At 40.7% G+C, this 26,521-nt stretch overlaps 1 protein-coding gene across 48 annotated transcripts in view; it reads right to left on the bottom strand.

Moving 5' to 3' along the window:
- TBC1D5 (TBC1 domain family member 5) overlaps positions 1-22,322 on the bottom strand; it is a 584,007-nt gene extending 561,685 nt beyond the window's left edge. For 25 of the 48 annotated variants that reach the window (XM_063806661.1, XM_063806643.1, XM_063806650.1 and 22 more), the window contains exon 1: positions 21,979-22,159. The gene's annotated coding sequence lies outside the window, so the exon portion shown is untranslated. Of the gene's footprint in view, positions 1-21,978 lie in introns of all 48 variants that reach the window. The other 23 variants (XM_063806640.1, XM_009444999.5, XM_063806660.1 and 20 more) reach the window with 13 other exon arrangements.
- Between the last annotated feature and the right edge of the window lie 4,199 nt (positions 22,323-26,521).

The following is a 26,521-nucleotide window of genomic DNA, read 5'->3' on the forward strand; positions in this document are numbered from 1 at the left end:
AATAATTTGCAAGGTGTACAAGTAATTCTGCATCATAAAACACTGTAGGTTGGGCATGGTGGCTCACACCTATAATCCCAGTACTTTGGGAAGGCAAGGTAGGAGGATTGCTTGAGCCCAGGAGTTTGAGACCAGCTTGGGCAACATAGGGAGACCCTGTCTCCAAAAAAAATTTTTTTTAGGTAGCTGGGCATGGTAGCACATACCTGTGGTCCCAGCTATTTCAGAGGATCACTTGAGTGGGGAGGATCTCCTGAGCCTGGGAAATCAAGGCTGTATTTAGCAGTGATAGCGCCACTACCCTGTAGCCTGAGCAACAGAGTAAGACTTTCTTTTTTTTTTTTGACTTTACTTTTTTTCTTTTTGTTTGTTTGTTTTTTGAGATGGAGTCTCGCTCTGTCATCCAGGCTAGAGTGCAGTGGCACAATCTTGGTTCATTGTAACCTCTGCCTCTTGGGTTCAAGCGATTCTCCTGCCTCAGCCTCCCAAGTAGCTGGGATCACAGGTGTGCACTACAACGCCTGAGTAATTTTTGTATTTGTTAGTAGAGACAGGGTTTTGCTATGTTGGCCAGGCTGGTCTTGAATTCCTGACCTCAACTGATCCGGCTGCCTCAGCCTCCCAAAGTGCTGGGATTACAGGGATGAGAAACCACACCCGGCCGAGACTGTTTCAAAAACAACAACAACAAAAAATTATATTTGTGTCTCAACTGTAAACTATAAAAAGAAAAATCTAGGTCTATCAAATATTTTATAGAAATAAGTATTCTTAATTTAAACAGTAATTAGAGTTCTCTGATGGCTGTTAACCTAAATTATTGCAGGTCAATAAATTTACCTTTGGAAAACAAAAGTGTAATGTCAAGTACATAGTTTATAACCATTTTTTTAACTGAATTAATTTTTAAAAATTCAGGTTTACCGTAAGTTAACTGTCAACATGAACTTCAACATCAAGAGACAGAAAAGTAAGTGTGTGAGAGCATGTGTGTGTGTGTGTGTGTGTGTGTGTGTTTGACTGGCAATCTTTTTAACTTTTTAAATAAAGTCACTAATTTCATCTTGCCTTCATGCCACTGCCTCTTTCATAAGTGTCATGAAAAATGTGAAGCTGTGAGCCTGGCTGGTGGAAGTTGCAGTGAACCGAGATTGTGCCACTACACTCTAGCCTGGGCGACAGAGTGAGACCCTGTCTCAAAAAATAGTAATAATAATAATAATGTGGCTGGGCATGGTGGCTCACGCCTGTAATCCTAGCACTTTGGGAAGCCGAGGCGGGCAGATTCCCTGAGCTCGGGAGTTCAAGACCAGCCTGGGCAACATGGCAAGACCCCATCTCTACTAAAAACACAAAAATTAGCCAGGCGGTAGTGGCACACGCCTGTAATCCCAGCTACTGGGGAGGCTGAGGTAAAAGAATTGTTTGAACCCAGGAGGCAGAGATTGCAGTGAGCTGAGATCACGCCATTGCACTCCAGCCTGGGTGACAGAGCAAGACACTGTCTCAAAAAATTAATTAATTAACTACTACTACTACTAATAATAATGTGAAGTTGCCTGACCTGTGAGCAACATACACAACTAACGTTAAGGAAAACTAACCATCAAATCAACAGGTAAAGCCTTATTCTGATATTTTCTTGCCTTCAAAAAAAAGTATCATTACTATCAACGTCCTTAAATCTTCTATATTAAAAGTATCATCAATTCTTTTATATTATTTGTACAATTTCAACCTCCTTGCCAGATTTAATTAACGCTTCTATTTTACTCAGCACAAGTATCCCTTATACAAAATACTTGGGACCAGAAGTGTTTCAGATTTTTTTTCAAATTTTTGAATATATGCATATATATAATGAGATACCCTGGAGATGGGACCCTAGTATAAACATAAAATTCATTTATCTTTCATTTATACCTTACGTACACAGCCTTAAGGTAATTTTACACAATATTTTGTGCATAAAACAAAGTTCTCACTGTGATTCATCACAGGTCAGGTTTGATATTTTCCACCTCTGGTGTCACACCTGCACTCAAAAAGTTTTGGATTTTGGATCATTTCAGATTTCAATTTTTCAAAAGCTCAACCTGTAGTAACAATTTTTAAGTTGCAATATCTTGGGAACCCACTCAGAGTCTTACACTGTCCTCAGTGCCTTTTACAAACATAACTGCAATACACCCACAATACACCTGCAAGGTAGTCGTTATCCCTAGTTTACAAATGAGAAAACTAAGTCTCAGAACAGTTGTCACTTGAGCATGATTGCATTACTAAGTGGTGGAGCCAGATTCTAATCCAGATCCATTTAACTTTAAGGTCTGTTTGCTCTTCCCACTATCCTAGGATCTCCCTTACACAAACCTTGTTCATGGATGAAAAACACATCTCCCACTATTTTTTCCCCCAGAAATGTATTTGGGACTGGGGCAGTGAGAGTAAAGTAATTTCCAGGACTAATTTTTGCAAATAGCAGGACATGGTTTTCCCCAAATGTGGTTTGCATTTTACCATTTCAAATATGAATATTAAGAATTACATTATTGGGGTGAAATTGGTCATTGAGTACAAAAAATAGTTCTCAAGAATGAATAAAACCTACTATTATATAGTGCAACTATTATTAACTATATTATTGTCTAGGGTGACTAGACAATAATAATAATGGTACATTCTAAAGTAACTAAAAGTGTAATTTGATTGTTTGTAATACAAAGAATAAATGTTTCAGGGGATGGATACCCATTCTCTATGTGTGATTATTTCACACTGCATGCTTGAACCAAAACATCTCATGTACTCCATAAATATATACACCTACTACATACCCACAAAAATTAAAAAATTTAAAAAACCAAAAAAGTAAAAATAAAAAAACATTATTAATATAGCAAGACTTAAAAACATCCATTAATCACACCACAAAAGATTTCCTACAAAAATACTGATGATTCTGAACAGAGCAAAGATCCAAAAGTTGGAGTAATGTATTGGTAAAAGTACTGCCAAACAGTATCTGTGTTTACTAAGTATAAACAATAATTTTCTAAGAATAAAATAATTATGTGAAGCTCAGAATTGTTTATACAGTTTGCCCTTGAACAACATGGGTTTGAACTGTGCCAGTACACTCGTGGATTTTTTCAAAACATATATTTAAAAAATTTTTTGGAGATTCACAACAATTTGAAAAAATTCAGATGAACCACACAGCCTATAAATATCAAAATTAACGCATAAAATACATGTAGATACCAGTCTATTTATGTGTTAACCAACTGTTTATATTGTCGGTGGGGCTTGCAGTAAACAGTAAGCTATTAGTAGTTAAGTTTGAGGGAGTCAAAAGTTATCAATGGATTTTCAACTGCACAGGGAGTGGGCACCCTTAACTCCTACACTGTTCAAGGGTCAACTACATTAGAATACTTCATTATAATACTAGAACCAATCAGAAAATATATCTATCTATACATGTTCTCTTTAAAATCAGAGAATATTTTCCAATTCTATCTGAAAATGTCTATTTCACTATTTTACCCTTACTCCTGAAATATATTTTCATCAGGTATAGAAATCCAGATTGGCAACTTTTTTTTTTTTTTTTTTTTGAGACAAACTCTCACTCTGTGTTATCCAGGCTGGACCGCAGTAGCACAATCACAACTCACTGCAGCCTCACTGGGCTCAAGCAATCCTCTAGCCTCAGTCTTCCAAATGGCTGTGCCTACGGTCTCAGCAGGGACCACCAGCACATGCCACCATGCTCGTCTAATTTTTTTAAAGTATTTGTAGAGATGGGGTCTTACTATGCTGTCCAGGTTGGTCTCAAACTATTGGGCCCAAGCAATCCTCCCACCTCAGCCTCCCAAAGTGCTGGGGTTACAGGCATGAGCCACCGCACCCAGCCTAGATTGGCAAATTTTTTTCCAGCACATTGAGATATCACTCCACTGTTTCCTGGCTTCCATTTTTGCCCCTGTATAGTCAGCTATCATTGTAACTGCCTCAGCTCCTTTGAAGGTAATCTTTTATTCTCTGGCAACTTTTAAGAGATTTTCTTTGTTGTTGATGTTCTTCATTTTACTATGATGTCTCTAGAAGCATATTTTCTTTACGTTATTCTGCTTGCAGTTCTCTCAGCTTCTCAAATTTGTCATGGTGCTTTTTATCAGCTCTGAAACATTCTCAACTATTATCTCATCAAATATTGTCTATTCCTTTCCCATTATTTTTCCCTTCTGCTTTTGGAAAACTAATGAAAGACATGTCACTTTCTCATTTTATGTAATATGTGTATGTGTGTGTTTATAAATATATATCTTACCCTCTTTCTTTTTGCCCATTTCCTTCTCTGCGATACATTCTGGATAACTTCTTCACTCATATATCCAGGTCATTGTGTATCTCTTTCTTTAGTTGTATCCAATCTGCTGTTAACTACACCCAACTTTTTCATTATAATTATTACTGCATTTTTCACTTGTACAGGCTTCATTGCTTAGGTCTTTTTCAAATGTGTTAAGTTTCTTGTTCCCAGCAGATATTTTTCCATCAATAAATACAGTTGTTTAATAATCTCTGTCTGATATTTCCAATATCCAAAGTTTTTAAGGGTCTATTTCTGTCGTTTTTGCTGCCTCTTACTCATGGCATCAAGTTTCCTTGTGTGCTTGGTTATAATTTACTGTGAACTAATTCTATGGAAAATTATTTGTTAGAATTCCCTGGAGCCTAAAATTAAAATGTATTCTGAGAGGATTTTCATTTCTTTCTGTGAGGCATCTAAAACCACTTTAAGTTACAGCTTGAGGGATTTTTTTGGTACCAGGCAAAGTAAAATTTGAACTGCAAATCCAAGAGAGAGAAGGCCAGTTGTTGTAACTACTTAGGAGCGAAGAAGTATTTTTTTTTTTTTTTTTTAGGTCCAAGGCAACTTTTCTTGCAGCCTCCTGTGGGCAAGAGCATAGCAGGGTTTTAATTTTGGTTCGCTCATACTCTACAGGCATGGCTCTTTGGAGTCTCAGTTTTATAGGGAAGGAATTTCTTACTAGACTCCCCACCTTGGGCCAACCTGGGCTTCCATTTCTATATCCTGTGCCTTGTGAGGCCTTCAAAAGCAAAGTAAAAGCTCCTCAGAATGTGGCAAATGTCCTCAGAAGAAAAGCAGTCTTTAATACTCTGCTTCTCTCTCTGAATTCCTGCCTTCATATAGATTCAGTCCTGGTAATTTGTTTTTTAATTTTAGGTTCAGGGGTACACGAGCATGTTTGTCATATACGTAAACTGTATGTCACAGGGGTTTGGTGTGCAGATTATTTCATCACCTAGGCAATAAACACAGTACCCAATAGGTACTTTTATGATCATCTCCCTCCTCCTCCCACCCTCAACCCTCAAGTAGGCCCCAGTGTGTGTTGTTCCCTTCTTTGTGTCCATGTGTACTCAATGTTTAGCTCACACTTACAAGTGAGAACATGCAGTATCTGGTTTTCTGTTCCTGCATTAGTTCACTTGGGATAATGGCTTCCAGCTTCACCCATGTTGTTACAACGGACATGATGTCATTCTTTTTTATGGTATTCCATGGTGTATATGTACCACATTTTCTTTATCCAGTCTACCAGTGATGGACATTTAAGTTGATTCCATGTCTTTGCCGTCGTGAATAGTGCTGCAATGAACATACGTGTGCATGTGTTTTTATGATAGAAAAATTTATATTTCTTTGGGCATGTACCCAATAATGGGGTTGTAGGTCAAATGATACTTCTATTTTAAGTTGAGAAATCACCACATTACTTTTCCACAATGGCTAAACTAATTTACATTCCCACCACCAGTTTTTAAGCATTCCTTATTCTCTAAAACCTCACCAGCATGTTATTTTTTGACTTTTTAGTAATAGCCATTGCTGACTGGTATGAGATGGTATCTCATTGTGGGTTTGATTTGCATTTCCCTAATGATTAATGATGCTGAGCATTTATTCATATGCTTATGGCTGCATATGTATGTCTTCTTTTGAAAAGTGCCTGTTCATGTTCTTTGCTCAATTTTTAATGGGGTTGTTTGTTTTTTGCTTGTTCAATTGCTTAAGTTCCTTATTGATTCTGGATATTATACCTCTGTTGGATGGGTAGTTTAGAAATATTTCCCCCCATTCTGTAGGTTGTCTGTTTACTTTGCTGATGATTTCTTTTGCTGCTACACATGTTAGCTCTGAAAGAATAAACCTTTTTAATATATTTTATCCTGCTCTTCTAGTTGTTTTCAGAAAATTACTTTGTCCATGTAAACAAGCTGACCATATTACCCTGTTTTCTATTTCAAAAGGTTTCATATTTTTATATCTTAATCACTAAAAGTTTCATTTTGTGGAACTACGTAACACTGACAGCAAAGAATAACCTCTTTACTCAACTTGATTCCACCAATACTGTCTAGAATAGAATCTTACCAAATCTAACAGATCAATCCTATTATGCGGCTACTAATAGATAGTAAGATTCTGAAATTAAGTCTTCAAATAGAAATATGTATAACGGCTGTGGAATTTAGTGGTCTACTGATTGTCCCCCCACTAGCAATACTTAAAATGTACAAAAATTGGCCGGACACAGTGGCTCATGCCTGTAATCCTAGCACTTTGGGAGGCCGAGGCAGGTGGATAACAAGGTCAGGAGTTTGAGACCAGCCTGGCCAAAATGGTGAAACCCCATCTCTACTAAAAATACAAAAATTAGCCGGGCACGGTGGCGCATGCCTGTAATCCCAGCTACTCGAGAGGCTGAGACAGGAGAATCGCTTGATCCCGGGAGGCAGAGGTTGCAGTGAGCCAAGATCGTGCCATTGCACTCTAGCCTGGGTGACAGAGTGAGACTCGGTCTCAAAAAAAGTACAAAAATTAAGTATTTGAAACAACTGGAAGCTTAGCCAGTGTGGTGAAAAGATAATAAATAAAGGAGAACTGAGTTCAATCTTGTTTCTACCAAGAAACAGAGTCATAAGAAACAATAACAAAAGCAGAAATCACCAAAAAGGGGAAATAACCCAAACGTTTATTAAATTGTTAGTCGTCCACAAGTCTACATGAAATAAATGATTTTTCTAGAAAAATACAAATTACCAAAATTGATCCAAGAAATGAGAGAAATTTAACACATAAATAACCAAGGAAGAAGCTAAGAGAATAAACAAAGGAATACTCCACAAAAAGCACCAGGCCTACACAAATAGGTGAGTTATTTCAATGACATGCTCTTTAAACTGTTCCAGAGCACAGAGAAAGGATATTATTTTGATGAAACCTGTAAAACAGTGATGTTAAACTTCACAAAGAGAACACATAAATAGAACTGCATGCCTGTTTCGCTTATGAATGACTATGGCTACAAACATCCAAAAGAGTATTAGCAAGTAGAAATCCACACTATATTACAAAGTAATATACAATAAATGTTCACTCTAAGAACATAACAATATTTTGATACTAGAAAAATCTGTTAATATAATTCACCATATTGGAAGGACAAAGGGTGGAAAATATAACTATGTCAAGAGAAACCCAAAAAGGCATTTGATAACAGTCAACATCCACACCTTACAGAAATTATGTTATATGTATTTTAAAGAGCACACACACGCATACCCACACACCCTAACCAAAGTCAGCACAATGTTTAACGGAGCAATATTTGAAACATTGCCATTAACATCAGGCATCAAACAAGGAGCCTGGCTGCCATCACTATTAATTAAATTTATTCTGAAAGTGGTAGCCAAAGGAATTAGATAAGCCAACAAAATAAAAAGGCGTAAATATTAGAAAGGAAGACGGAACATTCACCAATGTTTGTAGGTATTTTCTACCTAGAAAACCAAAGAGAATCAACTGAAAAACTATCAAAAATCATGAAAGTAAACATGTGAGACCAACCAAAAAAAATTCATAAAGAGAATAATGAGGGAAGTCTGGTCCTATTCAGATATTATAACGTACTAAGAGCTACAGGAACTTGTTACTGATACATATAGAGACAAACGGCTCAATGGAATAAATCCAAGATTCCAGAGACAGATCCAAGAACATATGGGCATTTTGAATTTAATAAAGGTGGTGCTTCAAATCTGTGGAAAAAGGTAACTTAATAAATTATGCTACAAAAGTTGTCAAGCCATTTGAAAAAAAAAATAAATTTGGTTCCTTACTTTCTCTGTACACAGAAAAAATATTTTCAAATAGGTCAAAGACGTATACATAAAAATATGAAACCAGAAAAATGTAGCATCAATTAAGTGTTAACAGTTTTATAATTTTGGAATAGGGAAAGTCTTTCCAACATTATCCCAAAACCAAAAATCATAAACAAAAAGAGTAATATATGAGACTACATAAAAATGTAATAGTTCTTAATAAGAATTTTAAAAATATATAGCAAATTTAAAAACAATGTTGGGAATATTTCCAATATATGATAGGCATAGAGTTAAAGATACAATACTCAAGTGCACCTGAAAATCAGTAAAAAAAAAAAAAAAAAAAAGTGAATATCCCTAAAAATAAACAAAGGCTCAAACAGGCAATAAAGAAAGAAAAATAAAAGCAATCTATCAATTTTTGCCAACAGACTAACCAAAAACAATGATTTACAACACCCTCTGATAGCAATGTTCTAAACAAATTAGTTCTCTCCTGCACTAAAAGCTGAGGTATAAATTATCTTTCTATAAGGCAGTTTTGCAGTTAAGTACCAAAATTTCTATTACACATGCCCTCTCATACAATAATCTCAACTCTAGAAATATGCTTAGGGTACTATCAGTGCATGAGGATTTGTGAAAGATGAAATTTGAGAGAAAAAAAAAAAAAACAGAACACAAAACTGATTAAGTTACATGCTCAATTAAAATGTAAAAATTACGAAACCGGGCCGGGCGAGGTGGCTCACGCCTATAATCTCAGCACTTTGGGAGGCCAAGGCAGGCAGATTACGAGGTCAGGAGATCGAGACCATCCTGGCTAACACGGTGAAACCCCATCTCAACTAAAGATACAAAAAATTAGCTGGGCGTTGTGGTACGCACCTGTAGTCCCAGCTCCTCAGCAGGCTGACGCAGGAGAATCGCTTGAACCTGGGAGGCAGAGGTTGCAGTTAGCCAAGATCACGCCACTGCACTCCAGCCAGGGAGACAGAGCGAGACTGTCTCAAAAACAACAAACAAACAAAATTAGGAAACCATCTGAATAATTACAGAAATAAAGAACATTAAGTAAAATTGTTCAAGAAGAGTGAGAACAAAGGTCACTTTTTAAAATTGTACTTAATGTTGGTCAGGCATTGATGGCTCACGCCTGTAATCCCAGCACTTTGGGAGGCCAAGGCGGGCGAATCACCTGAGGCCAGGAGTTCGAGACCAGCCTGAACAACATGGTGAAACCCTATCTCTACTAAAAATACAAAAAAATTAGTCGGGCGTGGTGGCAGGCACCTGTAATCCCAGCTACTCAGAAGGCTGAGGCAGGAGAATCGCTTGAACCAGAGAGGCGGAGGTTGCAGTGAGCCAAGAATGCACCACTGCACTCCAGCCTAGGGGACAAGAGTGAAACTCCATCTCAAAAAAAAAAAAAAAATTATACTTAATGTTGTACTTTGATTCTTAAGAAGACGAAAGTATAGACAGGAATTAATTCATTCCACAATTTTTGTAGTTTCATTTTTTGTACTTTAAGTTTGTGTAGCAAATTAAGTATAGTTGCAAATTCTTTGTCATTTTCTCCACCAATAGATGGAGTTTAATTCTCTTCCTCTTGAATCTGGGCTGACTCTGTCTTCTTAGCCAACAAAATACAGCAGAAGTAATGCTCTATCAGTTCCTAGCCTAGCCTTTAAGAGGACTAGGTTTTTCCACTTTTTGCCTCTTGAAATGCTTGTTCTTAGAGCACTCCTTCTTAGAAGCTACCAGTCATGGCCAGGCCACAGGAAAAGGCCTCATTTAGTACCTCTAGTAAATAACCCTAGCTGAGCTCCTGGACAGCAGCCAGCATAAACTGCCAGCTATGTAAGTGAGCCATTTGGAAGTAGATAATCTAACCCCCACTGAGCTGACACCAGATGAAACGAAGATAAACTACCCTCAATGAGTCCTACAAAAATCATAAAATCATGAGTAAATAAATATTACTGTTGTTTTAAGCTGCAAAGTTTTGAAGCCATTTGCCACACAGCAGTTAACAACCAGAACAGCCTCTTATTTACTGCTGTATTTTTAACACATAGAACAGTACCTGGTATTGGACATCTATTTTTAACAAGCATGCCACCATAAGTATTAAAGTAAAGATGTTATACGTGGCCCTGGCACTCACAGAGCAGTTAAAAGCAGGACATAGACTAATGAGTAAAAAGGTAATTATAATTCACAATAAATATTATAATTCATAATTCATAATATTTATGTATTATGAGTAATACATAAATATTATAGTATAGAGTATTTGGCCAAACAGGAAGAGCACAACACAGACTTGGTAGTATAAAGAAGCTTCCTGGAACAGAGTGGCATTTAAGCTAAGACCTCACAAAAGTGAGTAAGATGAAGAGACAGAAAAACTACTCTGTGCCCAAGGCAAGCAAAAACATGAACAGTTCCAAAATCAAAGAATTTCAGTACTTTTTACTTTTTTACAAAATCACACAATATAAGGGAGGCAGAAGAGGGGGTCATGAGGCTGGGTGCAGTGACTCACGCCTGTAATCCCAGCACTTTGGGAGGCCGAGGCAGGCGGATCACGAGGTCAAGAGATTGAGACCATCCTCGCCAACATGGTGAAACCCCATCTCTACTAAAAATACAAAAATGTGCTGGGCATGGTGGCACACACCTATAGTCCCAGCTACTCTACTCAGGAGGCTGAGGCAGGAGAATTGCTTGAACCCGGGAGGCGGAGGTTGCAGTGAGCTGAGATCATGCCACCGCACTCCAGCCTGGAGACAAAGTAAGACTCTGTCTCAAAAAAAAAAAAAAAAAAAAAAGAGGGTGTCATGAAACTGGAAATAGGCAATGGAGAATATCCGGTTTTAAGCCACAGAATAAGAGAATCGTGAGAGCTTAAAAAGATTACCTACCTGGCTGCAGGGACACCAGTCAGAAGACCTTACAGAAACAAAGGCAAGAGACGATGGGGACCTGAACTAGAGAAGACATAGTAGGGATGAAGACACAATGGGTTCAAATCCACAGGGTTGAGTTTGATGCCTGTACATGAGGATGTAGAGAATGGAGTAAAATGTGTCTGCCACGTTTCTGGCTTGAGTAACTAGGGAGATGGTAGTGCTGAGATTTTAAAAAAAAAATTAATTTAATTAAAAAACACACACTTGTAAAGATTTTTTGTAAGAGAAGAAGGTAAATTCTGTTGCAGACTTACTAAACTGAGTTTCCTGTGAGCCATTAAGAAGTGGAGTCATCCAGTAGGCAATCAGATACACAGATCTGAAAGTTCAGGGAGGAAATCAGGTTGGAGGTCTAAGATAACAGACTCTTCGGGCCAGGCCTAGTGGTTCACACCTGTAATCCCAGCACTTTGGGAGGCCAAGGCAGGCAGATCACTTGAGGTCAGGAGTTAGAAACCAGCCTGGCCAATGTGGTGAAACCCCATCTCTACTAAAAATACAAAAATTAGCTGGGCATGGTGGTGGGCGCCTGTAATCCCAGCTACCCAGGAGGCTGAGGCAGAAGAAGCCCCTGAACCTATGAGGCAGAGATTGCAGTGAGTTAAGGTCACACCACTGCACTCCAGACTGGGCAACAGAGCGAGACTCCATCTCAAAAAACAAAAAACAAACAAAAAAAGACTCTTCAGAAGCTTTTTCCATCTTGGTGACACTACTCCCACACTATCTACTTTGTAACATTCAACCACTCAGTTACTATTCTATAATTTTCTGGCTGGGCACGGTGGCTCACGCCTGTAATCTCAGCACTCTGGGAGGCCAAGGCGGATGGATCACCTGAGGTCGGGAGTTCAAGAACAGCCTGACCAATAGAGATGGCCACCAGAAGAGATGGCAAAACCCCAACTCTACTAAAAATACAAAAATTTGCAAGGCCTGGTAGCATTCGCCTGTAATCCCAGCTACTCAGGAGGCTGAGACAGAAGAATGGGAGGTTGCAGTAAGATTACACCACTGCACTCCAGCCTGGGTGACAGAGCAAGACTCCGTCTCAAAAAAATAAATAAATAAATAAATAAATAAAATTTAAATATATATATATAATTCTCTGACCGTTTGTCTTTATGAAGTATCTGTCTCTCCTTTCATTAATTCTTCCATATCAGTAGTTTCATGTTATAAGGACACTCAACTTTAATCAATACTTTGCCACACCCTTTGCAAAGTGGAATACATGATTGCCACTGATCATGAAATTTTGTAGTAGTTTTGTGACAAGATGGGGACATTAGGGAAACTGATCAGGACCACCTCCCATACTGGTAGAAAGCATATAGTACTCCTGATCAAAGTAGAATGGAGGTAAGGAGCAATTTTCTGAAAGAAAGGAGACAAGGTATATCTAGAAAATAAACAGGAAGCCAGAAAATCAGTAAGAGGGCAGAATCAATGGAGTCCAGAGAGAGAATCATGAAGCAGAAAGGGGGCCAGAGAAAGAAGAGTTCATACTAGGTGCTTCCCCATTCCTACCTCTCCCGTTCTGTCCTATCTTCACTGCATCCAGATCTATTTATCACTTCCCAATGACTTCTATTAACCTCAGTTCTGACAATTACAAAATGTGGCTTGGGGAACTTTAAGTAGTCCATGGTAGGAACATAGCTTGATGAGTAAACTCACCATAAGGATCTTACCAGAAGAAAATCATGAAATGTGATTTTGCACAGTCTGAGCTCTGTAGTCTGTCAGTTTTCTCTTTTAATTTACACTAAACCACACAGAAAAAATCTTCAAGTTCTAAGGAAATAAAAGTGCAGAGTAATCACTTGGGGGGGTGGAGCTAGACAGCAATAATTATAAAGGAAGAGAGCTATGTACATTACCAGGAATCTTTTGACATAAAGTAGAATCACATAATTTCTGAGCTAGAAGGGTCCTTAGAGATCATTTGGTAGAGTGATTTTCCAGATATTTTAAAACCCTTTTGAGAGCTGAGTAGATAAAACACAGGTACCATATCAAAACATTGTATTTCAAGTCAATGAAATTAAGAAAAATCATTCTAGCACAACTTCCATAAGTCAAAATTAATCATGAAAAAACCCTTAAAAAAAATGGCTGGCTCCAGATGGTATGATTATGTATCTGGAAAATCTAAGAGAATTAACTGAAAAGCCATTATAATAAATAACAGATTCAAAAAGCGACTGGTTACACAACAAATATACAAAAGAAGTTAAAAACTCTTCTATTTACCAGCAATAGTCAGGTTAAGAAAATATATACAGCATTAAAGAAACAAAACGGGTTCCAGCCTGGGCAACAGTGCAAGACCCTGCCTCAAAAAAAAATGAAAAGTAAAGATGGGCAGATCTTTTGACCCAGCAATTGTATTCACAACAATTTCTCCCAAATAATTAACGCATAGGCACGAAGGGATATTAGCTATAATAATGTCTAGTGTAGCACTATTTGTCATAAAGATTGAAAGAAATCTAAGTATCTAAAGATGAGGGACTACTTATAGTACATTCATACAATGTATTTTCTAATACACTATATATAAACCTTTATAAATGTTTTATATACCTACATATATATGTGGAGGGCGGAGGGGGAGAGAAATCCCATTTATAAAAATAAAAAATAAAATACAGTGAGACAGAATAGAAGACCCAATAGTAAAGTTTCTGACATCCACAGAAAAAGAAATCATTCATTAAACAGTATTGAGGAAACTGGCTAATCAAAAGCTTAAAATTTTTTGGACCCTCTACTTCATACTGTACAACTAAACATGTTCTAGAATAACTGCAAAACCAAAAATTGAAAATGAAAGTACGAAAACAGTTGAAAAAATAAAATTAATCACTATATAAACATAAGGTAGGAAAAGCCTATCTACGTAAGATACCTAAAGGAAGAACAAGACTTAGCTACATAAAATGTTAAAACCTGTAAGAAGGCAAGAGAAGGGAAGTATAAAGTCAAACCCGAATAAAGCTGTTTGACAAAAATGATAATCCCAATAATGGCAAGTAAAAGGCCTCTCAAATGGCTTTGTTGTAAAGGGTAAACTGGCATAATCTTTTTGGTAGGCAATTTGGCCATGTATAAACACAACTGTTAAAGATGGGCAACCCAGGCGTGGTGGCTCACAAATATAATCCAAACACTTTGGGAGGCCGATGTGGGAGGACAGCTTGAGCCCCGACGTTTGAGACCAGCCTGGGCAACATAGAGAGACATGGTCTCTACGACAAAAAAAAAAAAAATTAATTAGCTGGGCATGGTGGCATGTGCCTGTGGTCTCAGCTACTCAGAAGGCCGAGGTGGAAGGATCACTTGAGCCTAGGAGCTCAAGGACGCAGTGAGCTGTGATCGTGCCACTGCATTCCAGCCTGGGCAACAGAGCAAGACCTTGTCTTAAAAAAAATAATAAAAATGAAAAATAAAGATGAGCAGATCTTTTGACCCAGCAATTCCACCCACAACAATTTCTCCTAAATAAATAATGCATAGGCACAGAGGGATATTAGCTAGAATAGTGTTCAACGTAGCACTATTTATCATGAAGAATGAAACAAATCTAGGTGTCTAAGAATGGAGGACTACTTATGGTACATTCATACAATGAAATAGTATGGGGCCACTAAAAGTTACGTGGAAAACTAATGACATGAGTAATATCATATTAGGTGAAAAACAACTGCAAACAACAAAATAGCTGAATCCATTTCAGTTTTTTTAAAAAGGTATATGAGGCTGGGATGAGGTATAATTGTTATGGGTGGGTCTTTGTTCTTAGAACTCCCAAGATGGTGGCGGCCACTCCCAAGATGGCAGCAAGCCTTTTGTTCTCTGACCTGGGGTTCTTGGCCTCACAGATTCCAAGGAATGGAACCTTGGGCCACACGGTGAGTGTTATAGCTCTATTAGAAGCCATGGGTCACAGAAGAGAACCGTGGAACCCAGAGACTAGTGTTCAGCTCAACTGGGACGAACCCAGGCATTTAGCCATGCAAGAACAATGGCGAGTCTTTAGCCTGATCAGGAGCAGCAACGGGCACCTCGCTGGATCAGGAGCACAGCGGACACCCTGCTGGATCCGGAGGGGTGGAAGTCAGCAGCAGGTGTGCGACGACAGCAAACAGCAGTGGTGGATGGCGAGCGAAAGCTCAGCTCGAGCAGTAACAAACACGGACCAGAAGAGTGTGCAGTGGCAAGATTTAATAGAGTGAAAACAGGGCTCCCATACAAGGGAGGGGACCCAAAGGGGGTTGCCGCTCCCTGCTCTAATGCCTGGGTTTATATCCCAATCATTGTCCCTCCCCCTGTGCTCTCAGGCAATATACGATTTGACTATTTCTTTACCTCCTGCTTTATCGTAATTTGTATTTTAGTGAGCCCTCTTTACTACCTGATTGGTTGGGTATGAGCTGAGTTACAAGCCCCATGTTTAAAGGCAGATGCAGTCACCTTCCCCAGCTAGGCTTAAGAATTCTTAGTCGGCCTAGGAAATCCAGCTAGTCCTGCCTCTCATAATCATACCACTGCACTCCAGCCTGAGTAACAGAGTGAGACCTTGTCTCTAAAAAACAAAATTTAATAAAATTAAAATTAAAAAGGTAGATCTATAGGTACACACAAACTTGCACACACACATACCACAGGATAAAGAGACTTAAATTAACCCCAATCTTAGAGAAATGAAGGTGGGTGAGGAGGCAGTTTGACCCAAGTCTTCCTAAGTCACCCCATCTATTTATAAAAATGAGCACTCTTACCATTAGACTCTTGTTCCTCATGGAAGTAAAAGGGGTCTAGTTTAATGAACATGCAGTAGACAAACATGGAAATAGTGGCACTACCTTTCCATCTCCTATCAACTCCACGTCTCCAACCTTATTCCCCAAAGATCCACCAGGGATCCAAGGCAATCAATCCACTATCCCATCCCAGGATGGCAAGAGATGTAACGTTAGGAACTCCTCTAGAACTTCTGCCAGGTAGCTGCTGGGACACCTCCAAAGTCTCAATATAAAGTCAAAACACTTCCTGGAGGCCTGGCACAATGGCTCATGCCTGTAATCCCAGCACTCCAGGAAGCCGGGGCGGGTGGATCACCTGAGTCAGGAGTTTGAGACCAGCCTGGCCAACATGGTGAAACCCTCTCTCTACTAAAAATACAAAAAAATTAGCTGGGCTTGGTGGCATGCACCTATAGTCCCAGCTACTCAGGAGGCTGAGGCAGGAGAATCACTTGAACCCAGGAGGTGGAGGTTGCAGTGAGTAGAGATCGCGCCACTGCACTCCAGCCTGGGTGACAGAGTGAGACTCTGTCTCAATTTAAAAAAAAGACAAAAAAAACACTTCCCACCTGTTGTGGGAAACTCTAAAGGGGTTCATTCTGATCCCCACTTATCAGCAAACAGAATGCATACCTCTGCAGCCGGTTCCTAAGATATGTGCTTATTCCAACTCCATCAGGTGGGAGCCGTTTTTCTCTGATGTATCTTCCCCATGGTGCTTATGTCAGAAGTGGGGGCTTACTTCTCACTGGTCTAGTTATTCTGAAGACTCACAATTAGAAGTGGAAATCTAAGTACTTTTGGTTCAACCTTTTTATCTTACTTAGGGACAAAAGGTTTAGTAACCCTAGAAGATAAAACACTCCTGCTTAACCAACATGTGTTACTCAGCTTTCTAAACTAATACTTGTGGTACAAAACTGACATTCATTTTGCAGTATCTCTCAAGGCAAGACAGCCCTGAAGAGAACCTTAAGAAATTCCCAACAGTGCAGATAATTATTTTTCATCATTTGTTTTTATAAAATTTCAACAATAGGCATTACTTTCTATAACGGGGGGACGTGGCTCTTTTTTCTAATGGCAGGCTAACCTAACATACTGTGATTACTGGATCTAATACATGCACTCATAGCAGAATTTTCTTTAGACATACATACACAACTAGTCTTCCATAAAGTATCATAAAATTACATCATTCCATTTTAAAAAGTCAATCATTCTTCTTCATGTAGCCTTCATGACTAGCAAAAAAGTAAAGGTAAACACTCTTGTCTTAACAAAAAAACTATGATAACATGTAATCATCTGTAATGCCTATTTCAAAACTTTTAAGACTATTTTGTTTCCAAAAAAAAAACCCCAGTTAACATCTTTTCTAGGCAACTGAGTTAAGAAAAAGAGTAAATCTGCAATTACTGAATATTTTCATGGAGTTAGCCACAGAAACCACATGCAACACTGGACAATGACTGAATGACATTATCTTTAGATGTTTTTCATCCAAACTAATGGACATTCAGAAAAAAAGGTGATCCTGTACTAGGCTTCGCAACACTACCCTTGAAAGATTTTAACCAATCCTTTCACACCACCACCAAAGACATGTTTTTTTCTACAGCCCTACTTCCTTGTTTTGAAAGATCTGAGCTGTCAAACTATATTTATTTGCATTTAATTCTCCAAAGGGATAAGAGCATTACTATACCAATTTTGTATTTTCATCCAAAAAGTACAAACTCTGCTTTCTTGGCCCATAGAGCCTTATCCCAAATAAACTGTACAATCTCCAAAAATATAGTCAGTCTTGATTATATAGATATGATCTACCACACTGTAGATTATCCACAGAATATCTATCACTTACGTGATAGCATTAAGGGCTTTAAACACACACACACACACACACACACACTCTCTCTCTCTCTCTCTCTCTCTAATTCTCAAAGTTACTATTATTTTCCCCATTTTAAAGATGAGAAAAGTGAGGCACTGTGAGACTAAGTAGCTGACCAGCATGGCATTATAACACATATCATAATCATACAGAATTTGTAAAAATATTAAAATTATTATTAATAGCTGAAAATACCAATTAGAAGGCTTCCATCATTCGGATGTGCAACAAATGCTTCCCTGGGATAACCGTAAGTAATGACTTGGCCATTCAGCTGTGAGGCCCAGAAAGCATGGCAGAGCTGGTATGTCCATGCAGCCCACAACACAGCATCAGGGTAAGAAATAAAAAAGCCAACAAGTGGGCATGCAGCAAGGGTTTCAACTCTATCCTAATACTCCAAAAGAACAAGAGAGAATTTGGGACAATCTTAACCTCTGATGATAATCTCTGAGCCTCTTTTTATCCCTCAATTTATATAATGTTTAATGTTACTAAATCATTGTTCAGGAATTATTTTTAAATGTTTACCTAACATTTGTAGAATGATAAACATTTTCCTAAACACTTCACAGGTTTTTGAGAAAGCATTTACACTGAGATTTGTTGTTACACTGACATCCTTCCCAAACTCACCATTATTCTAGTAATAATTGATGCTACTAGAAGCAGCCCACAGGCCCTCTCCGTCAAATGATCTCCCTCCCCTCTCCCAGCTCTTCCACTGCTGACCATCCCACCACCCCGACCTCACATTTCTCAAGTTCTGGTACACACACTGTACACACTGCCATTCCAATGATCTACCCATGTTGAGAGAAATGTCTCAGGATCAGGTGGACTAGCACCACTTCTCAGACTGCTGCTGCTAACAGGACAAAGCTTTCAGTGGTCTGAGACAAAAAGGGGGTTAAGAGAAGGGATTATATATTCATTTTTAAATGAAACACAAATTATTCAACTTAAAAGATCATCTTTTATTCCGGGGTTGTCCTTCTTACTTTTTCAGTGTTAAAATGTGATAATGACCAATGCTTCATTTTCTGTATCGTCCTCATTGGCCAAATAAAAAGTCAGAAACCCAGTCAATCTCTAAACCTAAAGGTTAGGATAACAAACACTAAATCCACTACGCATACATGTAGGGTGGAGGACAAGCCCAGGCAGGAAATAAAGGAATAAAAAACTTTCAGAGGAAGTAGATACTTTTACATTTAACAGTGACTACTGGTCCAGTGAACAAGTGCAAGCAAAACGAAACTGCAAATTTCAGTATCTCACTCAGAAAAGATTACAAGCACTGAGGCGGATGACAAATTTGACTTTTAAAATGAAAGCAGGCCAGGCGCGGCCTGGCGTGATCCTGGTGGATCACGTCTGTAATCCCAGCACTTTGGGAGGCTGAGGCAGGCGGATTACTTGGGTCAGCAGTTCGAGACCAGCCTGGCCAATATGGTGAAACCCCATCTCTACTAAAAATACAAAAATTAGCCGGGCATGGCGGTGGGCGCCTGTAATCCCAGCTCCTGAGGAGGCTGAGGCAGGAGAATCGCTTGAATCTGGGAGGCGGAGATTGCGGTGAGCTGAGATCGCACCATTATACTCCAGCCTGGACAAGAGCGAAACTCCTTTTCAAAAAAACAAAAAACAAAAAAAAAAGGTAGGCCGAGCACAGTGGCTCACACCTGTAATTCCAGCACCTTGGGAGGCCGAGGTGGACACATCACTTGAGGTGAGGAGGTCGATACCAGCCTGGCCAACATGGTGAAACTCCTCCGTCTCTACTAAAAAAGAACATACAAAATAAAATTAGTCGGGAGTGGTGGCGGGCGGCTATAATCCCGGCTACCTGGGAGGCTGAGGCAGGAGAAGTGTTTGAAACCATAAGGGAGAGGTGGCAGTGAGCCGAGATCGCGCCACTGCACCACTGCACTCCAGCCTGGGCGACAGAGCGAGAGTCCGTCTCAAAAAAAAAAAAAAGTCAAGTTCCGTAAAGCACTTACAACAGTGTCCGGCACTCAGTAAGCGCTTCAGAAGTACTGTCATAAATATCAAAGGACTGGAATGAAAATTATAAAAATTATGGTACTAAAAACTTCCACAAAGTTATTTAGAAGTACAACCTCTGCTCAGCCAGTTGGAGTATAAATAAAAAGAAAAAAATTAAAAGTACAACCATTTCTCCATAAAGTGTATGAAGTTATGTGTGACATTTCTAAACTTTTTAATTTACGTGTGAAAAAAATTACATTAGAAAAAACCTGAATCCAGTTAGAACACCCACTGTACGACTCTCAATTGTTTGCAAATTTGCTTCCAAAACTCAGGAATGCACTACTCAACTGAGGCCGCATTTGAGAGCACACACTCAATACTTCCGCCAATAAAAGAAATTTTCATCTCAGCTGTACACTCAGAGACCAGGATTCCTCGCCTATATGCTGATAAAACCCAATGACGCATAGCTGAGCAAGTCTTTCACCTAACAGCACACCAAGCTTCTAATGGAAAATTCATAGACCAGGTGATGCAGTCACCATATAGCATACAGACACAATATTTGCACTCTTCTTATCCCCTCCCCTGGAATCCAGACTCAGCCTGCTCACTCTGAAAGCTTTCTCAGTTCATCCTGCCATTTGCCCCTTCTCCCAAGCCACCTCTACACCCGGGGGTGAGTTATTAAAAAGAACGTGTTTATTGATAAATACATCACTTTATTTCTTTGCACACAAGTTATCCACTTCCTTGCTACTCAAAGCTGCACGTTATCAGAAATGTACAATATCAAAATGCACCATAGGCCTACTGAACCAGAAAATGCATTTTTAATAAGAGCCCCAAGTGATTCCCACCCACATTAAGGTTTGAGTGTTCTGTGATACTGCAGATAGCTGTAAAAATTAAAAATGCTCAAGTTTACAAATGAATTCAGAGATATGGTATGAAAAGTACCAAGACACGGAATCAGAAAAGCCCAAAGAAAAAAACCAATATATAAACGAATTTCTTTGCCACCGATAGCAAAGGCTTATTTTTCAACAATACCTATTTATTGCTTCCTGCTTTAAGTATTTTGTGCAAGAGCACAACACTTATAAAGGTTTACAAAAGAATTACCGGGTCTAGAAATTCCAGGCAACCTGGTCCAAACGTGTGAAACCTGCATGTTAAAATCTTAGGATTTTGTCCAATTCAGAGTTGACAAATGAACTCTTTCCAGAAAGTTATTATTCGAAAAAAATCTACAGGATGTTAACTTTAAACACAGATTATAATTCCTGTAACTAAAACGAGTAACTAGTATCGAACAAATTCTAGGTCACTTGTAGAATCGAATCTTGTAGTGAAGGTCCGTGTGTTTTTCCAGGAAAAGTCGGGGTGGGGAGCGGGATTTGCCCTCCCTGCGAATTTTTTTTTTTTTTTTTGCTCTTATCCTGAAAGACCTCAGTTTCTTACGTGTGAATAAACTTGAGTCGTACTAAATCCAGGTCACGGTTCCCTTCCTCAAAAGTGAAGTCAAGGCTTCTCTCTTCTAAAGACTATTTTTTAAGGTTTGAGGATTCAGGGCCCGTTTCGCTTCCGGCTAGGGAAGGAAGCGTGCTTCCCGGGGCCCAAATGAACATGGAAATTTACTAAGTAGGAAGTTGAGCACTAGTCCAGCCGCCAGGCCCTGCCTTTACTGCAGCTGGCCTTCCAGTCTAGACCCCGACCTCCTGGGGCAGGAAAAGCAGGCAGACTGCAAGCAGCCACCCCGCCCAGCTCGCCCTGCCCGCCCTGCCCGCCAGGGAGCTGAAGGGTCCACCCCTCCCGCCATCCACCCCCGACGCCGACTCCGAGGCGCACAAACGGGGGGCGGTGCGGCAACCCGTCCGCCGTGGCGGCGGCACCCTCAGGCCCTCCCGTGAGAAGGCGGCGGCGGCTGCGGCTGCAGCAGCGGCGCGAAGGGAGGCGAAACCTGTCCTGAGGCTGAGTGGGAGGCCGGGGCGGGAACGACTGCATGTGGGGCTGCACTGGAGGAAGGCGGAGGCGTTCAGAGGGCTTGGGCTTTTTTACGATCATCATCATTATTATTTTATTTTACCTGTGGCGCAGAAGGGCTCCCCAGCTCCTATTCCCTGAATCCTCCTCCTCCTCCTCCCCTCCTCTTTCTCTCTCTCTCCCTCAGTCTGCAGGGCGCTCGCGGAAGCGGCCGGGCCCGGCCCGACCTGAAAGAGAACAGGGCGGGAGGGGGTGGCGGCGGTGACCAGCGGCCACGTGACCACGCTCGCGCCGTAACGGCGGCCGCCTCCCGCCGCGCGCCCTCCCCGCGCTCCACCTCTAATAACCTCGCAGCCCGCGCGCCTGGGAAGCTCGTGCGCAGGCGCCCGCCCGGGACCTGAAGTCTGCGCGCGAGCGCAACGCGCTCGCTCTCGGGTCCGGGTTTCTGGGGCCCGCGAGGCGCGAGAAGCGAGTAAGTGGGGAGTGAGCCGCGGGCAGAGCTCTCCTTGGCTGAGCCGGCAGGCTGCTGAGCGCATGCGCCTGAGGGCTTTTACCCCTCCCTTCTCTCCCTGCTTCCAACCGGCGCGCGGCTGGAGGCTGGGAACCAGCTCCTGGGTCTTAGTCAGAGGTTCACATCCACCAACTATCTTCCCAGGGTTGGGCTGAGAAGGGGAGCAGAGGGTCCCGGGGAATCTCCTGAGATCCTGGCTCTCCTGCCAAGGAATTTACATTTCCTTGTCACAGGTAAATGGCCTTCCATGCCACATTTTTCTGTAGCTGAGTAGGCTTCTAACTCAACTCATCTGTCACTTTCTCCGTGAAACTTACCCCTGCCTACTTTAGAGGAGTCACTAGCACTTTGTGCAGACCTACCTTGTAGTACAACCCATAGAAAAATAAAGGTTAGGAGTTATTTTTTCACAAGCCCTCAATACTAGACTGTGGTTTCTATCTTTATCTCATAAACTTGGATAGGGTCTTCAGTGTTGTAGTATCTCCCTAAACGTCTGATGACTATCAGAACACAGGTAATGTCTAAAACTTTTATCGTTGCCCTTGGTCTCTGCATAATCATGATTTAAGATCCCCTTTAACCCAAGCACGTGGGAATGTGGTGTTTGTTTCCCCAGTATGAAAGCCTTTAAATCATAATGTTAATTAGAGTGGAAAATGCTTCACTTAGTAAAAGAGATTTATGGTATTTTATTAGCTTTTCTTCACAAAGAGCTCCAACGAATATTGATACTGTTTAGTCCAGAAAAGGAAACCAAGTCAGAGAAAGGTCATATTTCTGAAGGTTATCTAGCTTCAGAGGAAGATGCCTGTGTGGGAGACCTTTGTGGACAAACACCCCACTTCACACAGGGATCCCTCTTTTTCTGTTGCCCCTCTTTCTGTTGCAGAAACTGAACAGGTTATGTTAGTGCCTGTGGCCAGATTTAGTCCGGCCAGATTTATTTATTTATCAAATAAATAAAATGTAAAAACTCCCTAATTGGGAGTTCTGTCTAGACCAGTCATCATCACTGTTAGACTGGTGAATACTGAGATGATAGTCAAGAAATGGGGCTAGCAACAAAATGACAGAAAATCCTGGGATGAATGTATATGAAGAAATAGGATTAACAGGGGCTTCTGAGAAACTAGGAAAATGACAACCCTCAAGATTCCATTCTCATATGTTTACAAAGTTGTTGGACTCTTTTCTGCATTTACCACTGTGTACACCCACAGAGTGATCCCACCTCATAGTTTCAGCTACCACATAGGTTATGCTAATGGCATCCCATTCTAAATATTCAGCCCAAGATTCAGACCTTGTGGTAGACTATTTTCTTATGGCCCACAATTAACTGTGCCTCCCAGTATTCATGCCCATGTATAGTCCTCTGCCCTTGAGTCTGGGCCGGACCTGTCACCTGCCTTAAACAATCAAATATGGCAAAAATTACTCTCTGTCACTTCTAGGCCTAGGCCTTAAAAGACTTTGCAGGGCCAGGCGCGGTGGCTCACGCCTGTAATCCCAGCACTTTGGGAGGCCAAGGCGGGTGGATCACGAGGTCAGGAGATTGAGACCATCCTGGCTAACACAGTGAAACCCCGTCTCTACTAAAAATACAAAAAATTAGCCAGGCATGGTGGCACACGCCTGTAGTCCCAGCTACTCGGGAGGCTCAGGCAGGAGAATGGCATGAACCTGGGAGGTGGAGGTTGCAGTGAGCCGAGATCGCGCCACTGCACTACAGCCTGGGCGACAGAGTGAGACTCCGTCTCAAAAAAAAAAAAAAAAAAAAAAGGCTTTGCAGTGACAACTTTGAACTTTACCAGAGACTCACGGGAAACAGAAATAGTTAAGAAATCCCACCATCTTTTTGTGTTCTGCGAAACAGTTTACCACAAAGACCAATCCTTCTCCATATTACTTAAATGAGACTCATTGTCCAGTTTCTCTGATAAAACTAGTAGATGACCTGTGACAAGACCAAACACATACCTTTCCTTTTTTCCCGAACCTGTGGGGAAGGTCAGTCACCTTTCAACTTCCTATTTGTCTCATGAATGATTAGCTAGGATTAGAACTACTTTTTCCCCCTTGAAATTAGGTAGCGATAAACATTTCATAGCTGAGAATTCTCTGATTACAAAAATAATCCCAACTGTAATCATCTCATCTATAACCTGTCTATGCCTCCCTGTAAAAGTATAAAGCAGCCAGGCATAGTGGTGCACACCTGTACTCCCACCTACTCAGGAGATTGAGATGGGAAAATTGTTTGAGCCCAGGAGTTTGAGAGCAGCCTAGACAACAGCAAAACCATGCTCTAAAATAGTAATAAAAGTATAGGGCAAAACCACCCTGCTGAGACACTCTGATCGTCAAATCTGGAGTACTCTCCCTAATGTAATTGCCTGAATGAAATCTATTTCCTCACCTGTTTAGTTTTTAACTTTGACAGCAGCTATCATTTTTGCCCTTTGTGGGAAGCACCATGTAAGATATCCAACTACTCTGAAACTACCACACTGTGAAGAGTCTAACCAAGCCACCTGGAGAGACCAAATGGAAGAAAACTAAGGCCCCTGGCCAACAGCCCTAGCTGTGCTCCTACTGGCCAGTCAGCATCAGCCTGCCAGGCATGTGACTGAGACAGTCTTGGAAGTGGATTTTCCAGCCCTACTCAAGCTGCCGCAGCTGACACCACATGGAACAGAGATGAGCTTTTTTCCCCAGTGCCCAAATAGCAGAATTGTGGAAAAATAAATAAAACAGTTGTATTAAGCCACTAAGTTTTGCTATAGTTTATTAGATATCATTAAATAACCAGAACAGACCTATTTATATCATTAAATAACCAGAACAGAACAGAGCTAGCAGGCATCTCTAGCTGCCTGCTAGAGATATATCCCAGGTGGTCTCACAGGTACTTCAAACTCAATATACTTGAGTTGAGTTTTTCAAATACCCTTCAAATCTGACCTGTGTCCTTTCCCCCTCCGCTCCCCCCTCCCCCGCCACCCACTGGTTGTGCATTTATTCCCCTAGTTCCCGAAGCAGAAAACCTGGGCGTGTCCCTTTACTCCTTATCCTGCAATATTCAGTCACCAAGTAATGAGCTTTCTTCTCCAGTCCCCCAAACACTTCTCACCTCAGATCCTCATCATCTCTATCCTGAACTACTGAGGATTAATCAAGTTCTTCCACATTGCAAAGAAAAGTCACTCAGGCATCCAGACTACCTTAGGGGTTTATTATCAGGCAAGAAGTAAGGAGATGTTGGAAAACAGCCCAGTCATCTCCCATGACCTGCATTCTGATGGTTCCCAGGCTGGGAAGCCCAGGTGGCATCATAAAGAGCCACAGCAATGACCCCATCCTTTAGGCTACAACAATAGCTGTAAGGATCCAGCTTCTCTCAGGCTTCTCACGTTCTTACTCCCCAAGAGACAATCTGAGGGACCCAATGGTCCTCAGTCAATACAGAGCACCCCGACAAGGCAGAGAGTGGCCTGCAATGTAATCTAGGAAAAAGAAACAAAAGTAATCAAGCTGATGATTAATAACTCCTTAAAATACAAACTTTGTATAAAAATTCATTTTCAGTTTTGTTAGTTATAATAGAATTTGAGTTTAAGGCAGAAAAATTAAATTTGAACTAACTTCAGCATTAAAAAAATAATTGTGGGGCTGGGCACGGTGGCTCACGCCTGTAATCCCGGCACTTTGGGAGGCCGAGGCGGGTGGATCGTGAGGTCGGGAGATCGAGACCACCCTGGCTAACACGGTGAAACCCTGTCTCCACTAAAAATACAAAAAAATTAGCCGGGCATAGTGGCGGGCAGGCGCCGAGTAGTCCCAGCTACTCGGGAGGCTGAGGCAGGAGAATGGCATGAACCCGGGAGGTGGAGCTTGCAGTGAGCTGAGATCGCGCCACTGCACTCCAGCCTGGGTGACAGAGCAAGACTCCATCTCAAAATAAAGAAATAAATAAATTAATTAATTAAATAAAAATAAATTGTGACACTTGGTTTTGCAGCAGCTTGTGTGCTAGTTGATTCTCTGCTTCGACATCTATGTGCATTCTCTGTCTTGGGACATGGCAGAAAATGAAGCAGAAAATAACACAAATGTTCTCAAAGTCTCTTGG

The sequence above is a fragment of the Pan troglodytes genome, chromosome 2 (genome assembly GCF_028858775.2).
Source record: "Pan troglodytes isolate AG18354 chromosome 2, NHGRI_mPanTro3-v2.0_pri, whole genome shotgun sequence".
Taxonomy (NCBI): domain Eukaryota; kingdom Metazoa; phylum Chordata; class Mammalia; order Primates; family Hominidae; genus Pan; species Pan troglodytes.